The sequence below is a fragment of the Trachemys scripta genome, chromosome 4 (assembly GCF_013100865.1).
Source record: "Trachemys scripta elegans isolate TJP31775 chromosome 4, CAS_Tse_1.0, whole genome shotgun sequence".
Classification (NCBI taxonomy): Eukaryota; Metazoa; Chordata; order Testudines; family Emydidae; genus Trachemys; species Trachemys scripta.
Window position 1 is genome coordinate 6,778,126 of NC_048301.1, and position 16,670 is coordinate 6,794,795.

Consider the following 16,670-nt stretch of genomic DNA (forward strand, 5'->3'; position numbering starts at 1 on the left):
GCTTTGGCATTCAACGTTCTCCCTTTCAAGCTAGGCACATAAGCAGTGTAGGATGCCGTCCTCATTAGAGACGCCTGGCTGTGACAGAGCTTCAGACTGCCCACAACCAGCTTGCGATTTCAGTCTCTCTCGCTTCATCGTTTTGCAAGTTCCACATCATTCTTCTGCTTCAATCATTCGGGCTCCCCTCCCTGTTGAAAAACAAACCAAGCAAATGATGGGATCTTCAGCCAAGTGGCCTGGATTTCGTTTGCAGTGATTTGTCAAATTCCCCCTCCCCCACGACTTAAAAAACACCATAAAGATCAAGTAGTTATGGCAGTGATCTGGGAACTCAGGAAATGTGGGGTCAGTTCCCAGCTCTGTCATGGACTCTCTGGGTGACGTTGGGATAGTCACTCAATCTACTCTGTGCCTCAGTTCTCCATTTGTAAAATAGGGATAATACTTCCTTCCTCCCACCTTTGCCTGGTTAGATTGGAAGCTCCTTGGGGCAGTGACTGTCTGACAAAAGGAAGGAAGGAGAGCAGCAGAATATGGACCCTGCACTTCAGAAAAGCAGACTTAGACTCCCTCAAGGAACTGATGGGCAGGATCCCCTAGGAGACTAATATGAGGAGGAAAGGACTCCAGGTGAGTTGGCATATTTTAAAGAAGCCTTATCGAGAGCACAGGAACCAACCATCCCAATGTGCAGAAAGAATAGCAAATATGGCAGGCGACCAGCTTGGTGTAACAGAGAAATCTTCGGTGAGCCTAAACACAAAAAAGAAGCTTACAAGAAGTGGAAACTTGGGCAGATGACTAGGGAGGAGTATAAAAATATTGCTCACGCATGCAGGGGTGTCATCAGGGAGGCCAAAGCACAATTGGAGTTGCAGCTAGCAAGGGATGTGAAGGGTAACAAGAAGGGTTTCTATAGGTATGTTAGCAACAAGAAGATGATCAGAGAAAGTGTGGGACCCTTACTGAATGGGGGAGTCAACCTAATGACAAATGATGTGGGAAAAGCTGAAGTACTCAATGCATTTTTTGCCTCAGTCTTCACAGACAAGGTCAGCTCCCAGACTGCTGCACTGGGCAGCACGGTATGTGGAGGAGGCAAGCAGCCCTCAGTGGTGAAAGAACAGGTTAAGGACTATTTAGAAAAGCTGGACATGCACAAGTCCAGGGGCCGGATGCAATGCATCCGAGGGTGCTAACGGAGTTGGCTGATGTGATTGCAGAGCCATTGGCCATTATCTTTGAAAACTTGTGGCGATCAGGGAAGGTCCTGGACGATTGGAAAAAGGCAAATATAGTGCCCATCTTTAAAAAAGGGAAGAAGGAGAGCCCGGGGAACTACAGGCTAGTCAGCCTCACATCAGTCCCCAAAAAAATCATGGAGCAGGTCCTCAAGGAATCCATTCTGAAGCACTTGGAGGAGAGGAAGGTGATCAAGAACAGTCAACATGGATTCACCAAGGACAAGTCATGCCTGACCAACCTGATTGCCTTCTATGATGAGATAACTGGCGCTGTGGATACGGGGAAAGGAGTGGATGTGATATACCTTGACTTTAGCAAAGCTTTTGATACCGTCTCCCACAGTATTCTTGCCAGCAAGTTAAAGTAGTATGGATTGGATGAATGCACTATACAGTGGATAGAAAGCTGGCTAGATTGTTGGGCTCAACGGGTTGTGATCAATGGCTCAATGTCTAGTTGGCAGCTGGTATCAACCAGAGTGCCCCAGGGGTCGATTTTGTTCAACATCTTAATTAATGATCTGGATGATGGGATGGATTTCACCCTCAGCAAGTTTGCGGATGACACAAAGCTGGGGGGAGAGGTAGATAGGCTGGAGGGTAGGGATAGGGTCCAGAGTGACCTAGACAAATTGGAGAATTGGGCCAAAAGAAATCTGATGAGGTTCAACAAGGACAAGTGCAGAGTCCTGCACTTAGGACGGAAGAATCCCATGCACCGCTACAGGCTGGGGACCGACTGGCTAAGCAGCAGTTCTGCAGAAAAGGACCTGGGGGATTACAGTGGATAGAAGCTGGATATGAGTCAGCAGTGTGCCCTTGTTGCCAAGAAGGCTAATGGCATATTGGGCTGCATTAGTAGGAGTGTTGCCAGCAGATCGAGGGAAGTGATTATTTCCCTCTATTCGGCACTGGTGAGGCCACATCGGGAGTATTGCATCCAGTTTTGGGCCCCCCACTACAGAAAGGATGTGGACAAATTGGAGAGAGTCCAGTGGAGGGCAACAAAAATGATTAGGGGGCTGGAGCACATGACTCACGCAGAGAGGCTGAGGGAACTGGGCTGGTTTAGGCTGCAGAAGGGAAGAGTGGGGGGAGATTTGATAGCAGCCTTCAACTACCTGAAGGGGGGTTCCAAAGAGGATGGAGCTCGGCTGTTCTCAGTGGTGGCAGATGACAGAACAAGGAGTAATGGTCTCAAGTTGCAATGGGGGAGGTCTAGGTTGGATATTAGGAAAAAACTATTTCACTAGGAGGGTGGTGAAGCACTGGAATGGGTTACCTGGGGAGGTGGTGGAATCTCCTTCCTTAGAGGTTTTTAAGATCCGGCTTCACAAAGCCCTGGCTGGGATGATTTAGTTGGGGTTTATCCTGCTTTGAGCAGGGGGTTGGACTAGATGACCTCCTGGGGTCTCTTCCAACCCTGATCTTCTATGATTCTTGCTATGTCTCAATACAGCACCTCACACAATGGGGCTCTGGTTGGGCTGGAGCTTGTGGGTGGTACCACAACACAAGTTATATCACTAGTAACCAGTATCTTCACCACATGGTGCTAAGCCACCCAGCTGATGAGACGCTACACTAGTGCCCTGCCACGGTTACTTATCCCAGCCCTGTCACCGAGGTCATAATCAGAATTCACAGCACTAGATCTTCATTTGCGGGTGTTCAGGGAAGGCTGTGTCTGCGGAAAGCAAATACCAGAGGACCATAAAAACAACTAGCAGGCTCAGGTCATGGTGTGGAACTAAAAGAGCCATTTCTCAGGATGACCAAAGCGAAGCCCGCAGGTTGAATGAACTTGGCAACGATGCCCGAGACCATCCACTTCCCACACAGAGGCATGGCATGACCTTCATTATTATTACACACGTTTAGAAAGTGCCCATCACCACAGCACAAGGATTTACGTGATTTAGTATGAAAACAAATACCATGTCCCAATCAAGACAGCACACACACTGCAATCTGTAGCCTCTCTGGGGTACACCCCTTTATTAAAAGATAAGCCTGACTGTAATCGGCTCCATCTCATTCATTATGGCCCTCAGGCTACTGGCAAGTTGTCAGTAAAATTGTCAGATGAACACAATTCCAAAGCCCCTGCTGTACTGATCTAGCCAAGACAGCCTGAACTAGCTTGACCAATCAGCAGCAGCCATAAATCAGGTCACGGTAGCACCTCCCAGTTTTATACTTCGTTCTGATCTTTAAACAGTGAAGTTGAGCAAAGTTAAGAGGCAGGTAGGAAAAGACAAAAGAGATCAGGATTGAGACAGTAACTGATGACTTTCTTTTATTGGAGGGGGAAATCTATGCCCTGGGAAAATGGCTGCAGATATTATGGTGCTAGCAGGAAAGTCACTCCAGTGTTTAATCAATTAGGCTAAGTCTGAGCAGCAGAGACTCAGAATTCATATTCCAGCGAGTGAAGTTAATGGGCATGGTTGGTGCTCCAACTATCTGAAACATGTGATTATTTGCATTTGTATCCAAGCACCACCACAGCACATTAAATTGTGTACTATGCACTTTGTCAGCCTGCTCCAAGCCAGATGAGTCAGAGATTTAATACAACAATTAGAACCACAAGCTCAGCAGGCCCTGCCATGGCGAGGGGCTGCTTCCCTGCTTACCTCCTGGGACAGCTCCCTTTCCTTGCCTGGCACTTTCTATTATTTACTATTTGCATTGTGGCAGAGCCTAGGGGCCTCAGTGTCCCCCTTGTTCTGGGCACTTACAAACATGACAAAGAGACGGTCCCCGCCCCAAAGAGCTTGCTGTCTAAGTAGTGCTAATATACTGCCCCGTGACTAAAGCATTCTCCAAACATGGCGTGGGTAGAGCACCTAAGTTCACAAACAGAGGCAGCCCTCGTCCCCCACAGAGAAGAGGTGGGCGAGAGGAGAGAGGCCAGGAATGCCCAGGCGGTGAGACAGAGAGAGGTGATGGTCCCAAGGCAGGGTGAGAGATGGAGGTGGCACCTACAGTCAGGGCCATCTCCAGGCACCAGCTTACCAAGCAGGTGCTTGGGATGGCCACTTCGGAGAGGGGCGGCACGTCCAGCTGTTCGGCGGCAATTCAGCGGACGGTCCCTCACTCCTGCTCGGAGCGAAGGACCTCCCGCCGAATTGCCACCGCAGATCACGATTGCGGCTTTTTTTTGTTTTTTGTTTGGCTGCTTGGGACAGCCAAAACCCTGGAGCCAGCCCTGCCCACTGTGTTATTTCATCTCAGGTAGCACAGCCTAGCCTCGTGTCGTCTCATCACCTGTTGATGAATCAGCGTCTTACCTTGGTGACAGACATGAAGACTTAAATAACGCAATGCATCCCAGTGGGGGCTGTCCAAGTCGAACTTGACTGGAGTGCCCTAGATCATAACGTGGTGCGGTGCCCAGAACACATCTGGGCTTTTAGAAGAGAACAGCCAGAGAACGAACCCCAGTGCCTGTAGTGACACGGCTAGGATGCACACGCATTATGAAGCCAGCTAACGGAGGGCATGAGCAGGGGACATACGGAGGGCATTAGGTGCACTCCGTCATGGCCTGGCTCGCATGTTTTGCAGCCCCAGGGTTATGAACTGTAACATATTGCAACCTGGTCAGAGCTAGTATTGGTCAGCAGCAATTTAATTCAGTCTGTAGCAGGACATCACCTCCAGTCTATCCACTGCCAGAGCTTTCTTTCAAATCTTCAGATGGACAACTATGCTCTTGGGGAGTCTACGCAAGGCCAGCACCCCGCTTACCTCAGTTTGTGCCTGCATCAGCTCCAGGTTCACTCTAGAGCTCGGGGAAATTCAAATCACTTGTACAATCGTGCAGCCTGCCTTCCTTCAAACTCTGATTGCCTGGGAATGCCGTGGCCAATTATCTACCACGCCGCCTGCCTACCAGTCACATGGCTCAGTTAGACGTGTGGTCAGGGCCCGGGAACCAGGAACTCCCGGGTTTTAGCTCTGGCTCTGCCACTCAATCACCAATCAGGCCTTCTCGAAGAAGCAAGCAATTGACAAAGGACACAGTTTCCACACACTGCTGATACAGAAGCAGTGAGACACAACCAGGAGGTTTTTGATCAAGGGAAGGGAATTTGGGCAAAGGAAAAGGTAAGAAAGAAAAATGTAGATAAACTCCTATGGTTGTTCCCAATGCTGGCATATCAATAGGGTAAGCAACACCTTCATTTTGCTGCACTTATACCTGTTGGCAAGCCAACCACCTCTTTGGCCTGAATACATACATGCTCATCGCAGGGCTCGTGAAACTCAATACTCCACTCTTCACCAGTTAAGGATCCTTAGAGAAAAGAATAAGACAGTACACTTGCTAAATTATGTAAGTAGGGATTATATGTAGTGCTGAGATCTCTCTCAAGAGTTCAAGCACAGGGTATTATTTATGTCTTTGGTGAGTTCGTAGCCTACAGTTATGAGCCCATCAACAGTGAGGAAAAGACCGGCCCAGGTATTCGCCCCAGAGTAATCACAACTGTACTTCTAATACAAAGCACTTAGAACAGGGCTTCTTGTTTCCCCCCAGACAGACAGAGCCTGATCCTGCTTCCACTGACGTCAGTGACTACACTGCCATTGACGTCAGTGGTGCAGGATCAGGGCCTTAAAGGTGGGAAGTGGTTTTTAGTTTCTTTGGTGAAATGATTCATCTGCATTTGGAGCTAAACTGTCAGTAAAGACGACAATAAATATGAATCAGACTGAACATTCAAATTCAACCAAATAAATCTATCAGCATTAAATACTAGCAGTATGGTTTAAATATCCATGCAGCAGTCTCTTTGAAGGATAAATACTCTGGATTCCAAGTTCTTCACCGCCCCGCACTTCAGCATTACAAGATTTTTCTGCATTTTAAAAGACTTGTAACAAAGCCCAAAGGTCTATTTTTTTACATTGGCCGCCAAACCCATAAACCCCCAGACCTATACACTGCTTTTCATCCCGTTTTATAAATCCTTTTCCAGGAAATATACAAAAATGTTAGCCTTCATTTAAATAGAGGACACAAACGTGCAACCTGTGGTCATTATATCGCCCCTTTGTTTCAACACATCAGACATTGTGGAACCCTACTACATTTATAATACAAATACAGATTAAAATCTTAGCATATATAGATGCTTTTAAAACAGTGGGTTCCATGAAGCAGTTACTGTGAGATGTGTAAAAATTCCTCATTCGAGGTACAGGTGTTCTTCGGCTATCCCTCGATGCGAGGATGATTTCTGCCAAGGGGGTTCACTTGTGGGTTTTTAAGTAGCTGAGGAGCCCAATTCATGCCCTGCAGATTTTCCCACAGAAGTGACAGGTGTGATCTTGGAGGAGACAGTTGGTAGCTGGAGCATTGTGCCCTTTCTTTCCTCCTTTGTCGCATCTCTGTCTCATGAGCACGTCTGCTCTCCTCAAAGTGAGCTGTGGCTTGGCGTATGGTGTGGGGCCAGCACCGTGTTCTGTTCTGTTCTGTGCTGAGTCCTCCCAGTTCGTTGGGCTGATGCCTCCCTTTTTAAGATGTACTTTCAATAAGTCTTTGAAACGCTTCCGCTGCCCTCCGCGAGCCCTTCTTCCCTGACTTAACTGAGAGAAGAGCACTTGCTTCGGGAGGTGAGTGTCAGGCATAACACAGTGGCCAGCCCAGCGGAGTTGGTGTTTCATGACCTGTGCTTCTACACTGCTGATGTTGGCTGCAGAGAGAACGCTGGTGTTAGTGCGTCGGTCTTCCCAGCTGATCCTGAAAATTCTCCTGAGCCAGCGCTGCTGGAACCACTCCAGCCGCTTGAGATGTCGTCTGTAGGTTACTCAGGTCTCACATCCATAGAGAAGGGTGGGGATGACAACTGCCTTCAGCTCCCTATCATTGAAGACTCGTTGAGTGGTCTTCCAAAGGATGATCCTGTATTCAATTTCTGTGACAATGCTGGCTGTTTAGGAGAGGTGGCTGCCAAGGTACGGAAAATGGTCCACATTTTCCAGGGGTTCTCCGCCGATGGTGATTTGTGGAGTACAAAGAATAATTTGTGCAGGTGAGGGCTGGTAGAGTACCTTGGTTTTCCCGATGTTGAGAGAGAGACCCAGGCTGCGATAGGCATCTGCAAAAAGATTTAAGGTGCTTTGCAGGTCGGCCTCTGTGTGTGTGAGGATGACGCAATCATTACAACCGAAGACATCAGTGATGTCAATTCTCATGATCTTAGATTTTGTTTGGAGACATCAGAGTTTGAGGAGTTGGCCATCCATGCAATACTCAATCCCGATTCCATCAGGAAGACAGTCGTGGATGAGACTCAGGATCGGCAAGGTAAATGGAGAAGAGTGTTGGAGCAATGACCCAGCCCTGCTTGACATCAGTGTGGATGATAAATGGTTCGGTGTCTGAGCTGTTGCACAGAATGGTGGCAGTCATCCCATCATGGAGTAGTCTGATGATGGAAATGAATTTCTGGGGATAGCCAAACCTACACAGCACCTTCCATAGGGCATCATGATTGATAGAGTCAAAGGCCTTGGTTAGGCTGATGAATGCCATGAACGAGGTTTAGGTAACGCCACAAGGAAAGCAATATATTGCAAGCTTTTAAGGATGTCCACTGGATATAAATTAAACAGGCACATATATACTAACCCATTTTTCTGTTCACAAAGGGCCTGATCTTCTAAGTAAATCAACGAGAGCTTTACTACTGCCTTCAATGGAGCACAATCAAGCCCTTCATGACAAATGATCTGTATTTCTACAACTCCTTGATGCCCAAGGTAAAAAGTCCTCACTCCTAACATAAAACTGTATCCATCCAAGAGGACATGCCACAGAACAAAATTAAATGACAGAAGACAAAACTCCCAAATATACAATTATCCCCTGGAGATGCCTCTTTACTAATGTCTATAAAGCACAATCCTGCTATGTTAGTATTTTTAATACATTTAATAGATTCACACGTGGTTCTGAACTGTTAAGCCATGGGATTTGCAAGTTAATTTATCACAGGCAGTCATATGATCTGAGTCCAAATTGCAGCCCTTACCATGTGGGAAAGAAATCTCTCTCCATCTATCCTGGCACTAAGTAAAGCAATTGTCACCTATTTTTGTACTCTCCCTGTGTTCCAGCATTGGAGGGGGAAAAAAAAAAATCACACAGCATGATGAAATGTGGCTTTCCTCATATTTTGTAGTCTAAGCTCCTGAAATTCTTCCCCAAAAGACATATTCCATCCTAAGCTGTCACATTTCTGGCATTCACAATTCACTTAAGCCACAGCCACAGTGACGGAAAAGCATCTGGTAAATTCTACAGAATAGTTTGGACTGCATGAGTTTTAGTCTGGATTCCTGAGCTGTCATGTGTGGGGAAATTTAAAGCTCCATTGTGGGCTAAATGGAAAGTCTACATTCCCTTTTCTTTGCTTTAACTAACTGAAAGTGAAAGGGTACATTAACCGTAACAGCAGAGATTAAACGATATGGCAAAGGACCAGAAATATGACATGACAAAGCCATTCAAATTAGCGTCACTAGGAGACAATGCTGGTGTTGCTTGAAGGGAAAATATGTGAATGAGCCACCTGCCAGCGTATACTTTGATCTGACTCCAAATGTAACATATTTGCCATTCCTGAAACATTAGCAATAGGTCTCTCAAACACTGATTGCTCACAGTCTTAACACCTGCAGATCACTGAACTAGTTTTTTTTTTTTTTTTTTTTTTTCATTTTCATCTTCAACTTATACCAAACAAGTGAAGAACGAGAGTTCTGGAAGAATTTAAACCAACATACTGCAGTGAGTTGAGCCACATTTCTCCAATAAGGGCTTGTCAACACTACAAAATTAAGTTGACTTAAGTCAACCTACAGCCCCAGCAGTAATTAAAGCAGCGTTGTACGTCCACACTATGCTCCTTCTGTCAATGATGCATGTCCTCACCAGAAGCGCTTCCACCGACAGAAGTGGAGCACTGACAGCTGGAGCCCTCCCCAGCCTGGGGCTGGCAGCCCAAGCTGGCAGCCTGTCATGGGGCTCACAGCCGGAGCGTGGGGCTGGCAGGTTACCTGCAACACAGCAGCCAGCCTGCAAGTGCCCAGCTGGAGGCAGGATTCTGAGGACTGAGACTCTCCACACCGCAGCAGCAGCCCTAAGCCCCATCTGCAGGGGCTGTCAGGTTCCCAGCTCCAGGGCAGGGAGCCTACAAACAGTGAAATGGACATTCTTGTCAGTTTCACGGTTGTTATTATTTCATATTTGTCTCCGGCTCTGGCTGTCAGCCTAGGGCAGTGGGGCTCCAGCTACGAGTCCCACATGGGACTGACAGCCAACAGGCGATGTTAGTAATTCAGTGTCTACAGGAACGCTGCGTCGCACTAACTACATCGACCTAAGCGCTATGCCGCACGCGGAGGTGGAGTTAAGTCGATGTAGTGGGCGACTTACCATCAGCGGGAGCTACATTTTAGTGTAGACGCTTCCAGTTAGGTCGACGTAAGCTGCTTTATGTCAACCTAACTCTGCTGTGTAGACCAGGCCTGAAACTTCTAGTAACCCATCCGCAAGCTATTTGTCTAGCCCAACAGAGCTGGTGTACAAACAGGTACCAAGGCACCTGTTTGTCTTGCACGGCAGGTTATTATTTATATCTTCATTGAGCTCATAGTGTACAGTCATTAAACGATCAACAATCGTGCAAAAACCAGCCTAAGCTGGAATCCATATATTAATTGTAGTAGTACTTTCTAATAAAGCCAAAGCACTCGGGACAGGACCACTTGTTGCCCACAGATGGATATCCAGCCAGTTAGAATCTGATACTGCTTCCGCTGGAATCAGTGACTACATTCCCTTTGACATCAGTGGTGCAGGATCAGAGCCTTAAAGGTGGGAAGTGAGTTTTAGTTTCTTTGGAGAAATGATTCAGTTATCAATGCATTTGTCAGCAAAGAGCAAAGTGACAAACTTTCAAAATAAATATGAATCAGACTCAGGGTTCAAATTCAACCAAACGAGCCTCTCAGCATTAAAAGCTAACACTATTTTTAAAATATCCGGGCAACAGCCATTTTTGAAGGACACACACACTGGCCTCCAAGTCCTTCACTCACCTGCACTACACAATGTTTCTACATTTTAAAAATAAATTGCAGCAAAGCTGAAAAAGTCATCATGACGTTTCTTTGCATTGGGGTGCACACCCATAAATACATAGACACACAGTGTTTTTCACTTATATGCATCCTGTTTTATAAATCGTTTTCCAGGAAATCATAGAAATGTAGGTGTGGAAGGGACCTCAAGAGGACATCTAAAAATGCTATAATTGATTTATGTATAGGGAACAGGCGAATGTGAAATCTGTGTTCATTATTAGGGCCCTGTGTAAAGACGATTTTTTATAAAATTCATGACAGTAAATGGCAAAGTACTGAACATCACAGAGTTTGCATAGAATGAATTTTACAATTAAGTTTAGTCAATTTCAAAGGGGGGGGGGGTGAATTTTACAAGTACATTTAGTCAATACTAACATTACTTGTAAAATTCATACCCTCCTTGGACTTGACTAGCTAAGGTAAACTTTGCTATTAAAGATTTTGCTGGGGCCTTTTTCCTTTTTAAAACATTGAGAAAATCATGGTTTGTGGGCATTTCCATGATCTCCCCGCCCTCTGTGAAATAGTGATTTATTCATTACAGCTCCCCTTTGTTTCAACACACCAGACCCATAGACAGATACCAAGACCAGGTCCACACCCACAAGAGTTTACAATCGCCAAATTAGCCAATACTTGATTAAAGAAACTTTTTTTTCCATTTGTATTTTAGTGGGTCCCCGGGGTCCAAATCAGGGGTCAGGACCCCATTGGGCTAGAGACGAACACGTAATTAGAAGAATGTCCCCTCTGTTCCCCAAAGACCATCGAAGATGAGAGAGAACAATGAGATGCAACTATCAGCTGTGGGAAGCACTAAGGTAACAACGAGACAGACTTCTCTGCATGGCATCCTGCTGTGAGCAACTAGTGACGCAGGCCCCAGCATGGTAAGGAACCATGAAGCCTAAGGAGGACCAGAAGACCCCATTCCAGGGATGTCGGTGTAAACACAGGCTTAGAAAGCAGCAGAAAGGGGAAGAGGTGGTGGTAGTAGTCCCAGGAAGTTAGCAGCGGGATGGGATGATCCCAGGATACTGTCACTTTAAGGGCCCAGGAGCCTTGTGGTATAGGGTAGGGCAGGGTTCCTGATCCCTGACCCTTAAAGTGAGTCTCCTGGGATCTTTCCATCCCACTAATTCCCTGGGACAACCTCCTTTCTTCCTGGTTCGTCCAGTTTCTGAGCCAAGCTAGCCATCCAGCCAATCAGGATCGGCTTTCACAAGGAGGGTAATCTATACGTCACCTTTCCTCTCAAAACAGGGAGCTCGCAGAAGAGGTAGGAAGCCTAAGCCAGAATTCGGCTAACCTGCTGAGCAGAATAAGGTCTGCAGGGATGACAGCATTGGAGACAGATATGAACTATGGGCTTAGTATGATGGACCTTGTCTTTGGGATACTGGGGAGTATTTTGAATGACTTTGGGCTACTGACCCAGTTTCAGGGGCGGGCTGATGATAGTCTACAAGGGACTCCCAAGGGTCCCTGAGGAGAGGGAGCAGAGAGAGGGCTCTTTGGAAATTCCTCAGGCCCTAAAAAGGGGCCTGGCAAATGGCAACTCCACTATGGCAGTAAAATGTGAAAAATATAAACCTACCCGGCTTTAAACACTGCTGGAGATCTACAGAAGGTATTCGATGCAGACATTATATCGGATATATTCTATTTTTACATTTTATATCAAGGTTTCACAGTGGGGCTTTCATAATGACACTTGAAGCATTGACACCCCCTTCTACCCAACCCACCAGAATATAAATAAAAGTTACCCTGTGATGATCAACCTTAAACAAAAAGAAAAGAAAATCTTTTTAAAAAATCAGACCCAAAATCCACTCCTGGCAGCTCCAGAAAAGAAGGGACTAGAGCAGAGTGGAGGCAGGGTGGGTGGAGTTCCAGCGGGGTTATATATTGACTGTAGGTTTTAAGTTTGAGATTGCTGGTCGAGGAACAGTGGGGATGTCTGCCTGCTCGGTCATCAGGGCATCTTGGTCTGTCACAGTGCTAGGCACTATTTCCAACCTGACAGACAACATACAAAAATGTTTCATGGTCCTAACTCCTACTAGGCCCAATCCTGTGAGGTGCTGAATACTGGAAACTGAGGATACCTAGCACCTCATATGATTGGCCCCACAACCAACCCCAGGTCAGCAGAGCACTTAAGCACGTACTTCGCTTTAAGCAGGTCTTAAGTGCTTTGTTGACTTAAGCACACACACAAGTGCTTTAATGAATCAATGCCTGTCAATATAAAATGTCATCAGACTGAATTCATTGTGTGATCCAGAACTGGACTGAGGCTTCAAAAAACAAATTACTCAAAACCAAAACATTTTAATTCTCCCCCTGCACTCAGAGCAATTCTTCATTAAACTAAAGTCCCAAAAGTAATCTTGCTAAGCAGACATATTCTTATTGCTTTCACAAGTCACGTTGTGTCTTAAGGTTCGCATTTTCTCCAATACCTATTACCAAGGTGGCATAAAACCAACAGTATCACCTACTGCATAAAGTAAGGCTATTGAAATGAAAGGCTAACAATTCTCAGTGAGGGCACCCGCCAACTGGAAGTTTCTGAAAGCAACTACAAGCAAGGGTCTTGTGCGCACAATTAAACATTGCCATCACGGTTTAGCATCGGAATGAGAAGTTACAAGAACGAGATCATATCCTTTAAAAATAGATGCTGTAATTGGATTGGCTGGATTTTAATTTCTTCACTAATCTGGCTGTTGTTGGACTGGACACAGGCACACGCACTTAATGGGCAGGAGGCTTCATTAAATGCTAATCGTTTAAAAAGGGAGCTGGGAAAAAACGGCAGGGACAGCAATCTAAGGAGCGTGACTGGGCTTGGGGTGGGAAATGGGATTATTCTGGATGGCAGAATCTTGTATGTATTAATGACCGTTGGCTAGCTGAAACACAGAGTTTTTTAAACATTGCTAATCTTTAAATGTGACTTCACCTTATAAAGTAAAAACATCTTTCAACAGCTGACGATCCCAAGTCATTAACAGAACACTTGTATATTTCAATTACAAATATATTTTAAAGCTGCCGTACAAGTTATTGTGTTTTTAAAGATTTACCATGACCTAAATTCAGAGCCTCACATTTGTGCATTTGTTCAGTTACTTATAGCACCAAAAGTTGTAGAAGAGCTGCACTGCTGTGTGCTCATAAGGTCATCAGGTGTAGTAAGGGAAATAAAGCCAGAAGGGTCCTGGCAGGCAAATGAAAAAGAAACTAATTAAAAGTAAGCTTAAACATTAAAATGTGTTTGTGTTTAAATCTACACAAATACAGTCTGCTGTTGATGATGTGGATTGTTAAGAATTGATTGTAAATTTTTAATGTTTCATCTCACCTTTAGATTTCAAGTTTGAACCTGTTTCGAGAGTAGAGTTGTTAAAGCGATATGAACAGATTATCAAATCAAAGAAAAGCAATGCCACCTACAGGAGAAGTTTCAGAGTAGCAGCCGTGTTAGTCTGTATCCGCAAAAAGAAGAACAGGAGTACTTGTGGCACCTTAGAGACTAACAAATTTATTAGAGCATACGCTTTCGTGGACTACAGCCCACTTCTTCAGATGCGTACGAAGAAGTGGGCTGTAGTCCACGAAAGCTTATGCTCTAATAAATTTGTTAGTCTCTAAGGTGCCACAAGTACTCCTGTTCTTCTTTCTACAGGAGAAGCATTGTCTTACAGAAAATCACTATCCAATCAGTGGCCCAGTCTCAAAGAAGAGGTGCAGTGCATGTAAAAGGATTGTATTTTGGGTTTGCACTTTGTTGAAACGCACAGTACCATTCTGAGGGTGAACAATTCAGTGTCTCTCTCCATGGCTAAATAATTAAACATTTACAATCCGATGCATATTATCTTGTTGCAAAGGATGTCTGTAGCTACACTAAGGGGGGGGGAGGGATAGCTCAGTGGTTTGAGCACTGGCCTGCTAAACCCAGGGTTGTGAGCTCAATCCTTGAGGGGGCCATTTAGGGATCTGGGGCAAAAATCTGTCTGGAGATTGGTCCTGCTTTGAGCAGGGGGTTGGACTAGATAATCTCCTGAGGTCCCTTCCAACCCTGATATTCTAGAAAGCTATTGCTTTTACATTGTAAAATTATGCATCCAGCCACTGCTTTAGATCTAAGTATATTAAAGATTTGCCCACCAAGAGTAGCTAGAGGCACAATTTTAGGCCAGCCCAGTTGCTTGGCAAGATGCTGAGTGGATGGACACTTAGACTGAGTTTGAGCTGTGGTATTTCAGATTAGAGGAGATACTGTACTGGCTCCTACCTGCTGTGGAGCAGACACTCAGCCTCTTGGTGAGTGAAGGATGGAGGTGAGTGTTCACATTGTCTGTGTTCTTTGATAGGCAGCATAGATGAATGTCCTGACATCAGGCTCAAAAACTAGAGACCACACTTGACTACTTCACACCCAGTAAAACATGCAATGGAATGGAGGGGTCAGTAGTAAGCAAACTCCACGTCAGCAACAACTATAAACTCTTCCGCTTCCCACGAAGGTTTAATGTCCTTTTACCCATGTGGAGCAGGGGCCAACTTAGACTCTTGATTATGATCATCTACCTTTTTATCCTCTTGGTGTGGGGAAGAATCCATACTGATAAGCACTGTGGGAATCATCCGATAGGCACCTTCCTCTCATCTTACCGGATAGATCACACTTGTTTCCAGCAGATTGAACTGACACTGCACTAGTAAAATGGGTCCAGCCACTGCGGCCCTGCCTACAGCTGAACTGGTAGGAGACGTAGTATATACAAGGTGCCCTTGCCAGCAACGAGACTCATTTTTACCATTGTGTTAATTAAACATGCCGAAAGTGAGTTTCAAGAAAGAGAATGCAGAAGAAGTGAGTTTGCCTTTCTGGGGAACCCACAGCAAGAGCCAGCCAACAAAAGCAGAGTTACCAGTCCCCCACGCCACAGTTGCCGCAACAAGGCAACAACAAGCTGCTTTCAGGGGGTATGTTTTGCTGCCCCCTCTTGAGAAGTGTCTTTCTGAAAGCATCTCCCCCAACTCATTTCTCCAGAAGGCAGGAGTTGGGAATAAAAGAACATCACGTCTAAGGACTGGTCCTTGACTCCAGCTGGGTTAAAAAGTTTCCTCTACATAAAACTGAAGTCGTGCCAAGAAGCTGTGCAAAGTAGCTGAGTTTTAACATCTCCCCCTCTTACTGGGTGGAATCAGTTGTATGTTACCATTTAAATAGCAGGGGGGGTATGAAAGCGCTTTCCCACTCTCCTTAAAGGAGCACAATTCACATATTAGAAACACACAACTAAAGAGTGCAGGTAGTGAAAAGAAGCCAATCGGACAGGTGGATTATAATTTATAGTAGCCACCGTCATTCCTCCTCATAACATTTTTAAAAAGCTGAACTCCTGTGATAAGAAAAATACTGAAAGTTTAAATCTCAAAGTCAAGTAGTTCGGTGACTTTACATAGATACCCACGGTGGTTAGAAATACCGCTCCAAGACCTACATTAGCAATGGGAACTCATGGCCCTGCCAAAGTACAGTGCGGCTGTGATGACTGAATACTTCAATGGGCGGCAAGGACAGGGAAGAAGCAACTCTCCTTCCCCCAGCAAACCCTTCCACGCCAGCCTAGCCAGAGTAGGGAAGGTTTTCACAGTGACTTGATTCTGCTCCGACTCAGCTCAAAGGGAGCTTACGGGTTTGTCTACACAAGAAAAAATGTCCAGCGTAGTTATCTACTTATCCTGTACAACTCCCCATGTGAATGCTTATTCTAGAAAAAGAGTGTTCACACAGAAAGTTATCAGTATAACTATAGTGGTATAATTATGCTGGTAGATTTCCCAATGTAGGTAAAACTGAAAAGTTACCAAATTCCTTGCATTGTAGGTTGACAGAACAATTACATTTCAAGGGCAAACTCACAACTGTATACTAAAATAAGAGTGCAATCCACGTTGGCCATGCTATGCAAAGACTATGCAGCGAAGTGCAAGGTTTACAAGGAATGCTATGAAGGGGCATTAAACAGAAGTCACAGTGCCAGAATTTAACCAACCGACTCAATAAATGCCTTGCCCTGTATCGTTAAACCTTAATCCCTACAAAGTAATCCATGACTAGGGTTTAAGTAATGTTCACTGGCACCAAACATATAAGCTTTTGAAGTTTGAAATATTGCCACATTTTGTAATATGTAACCAATATAAAATTATGGGACACACTCCGTACCT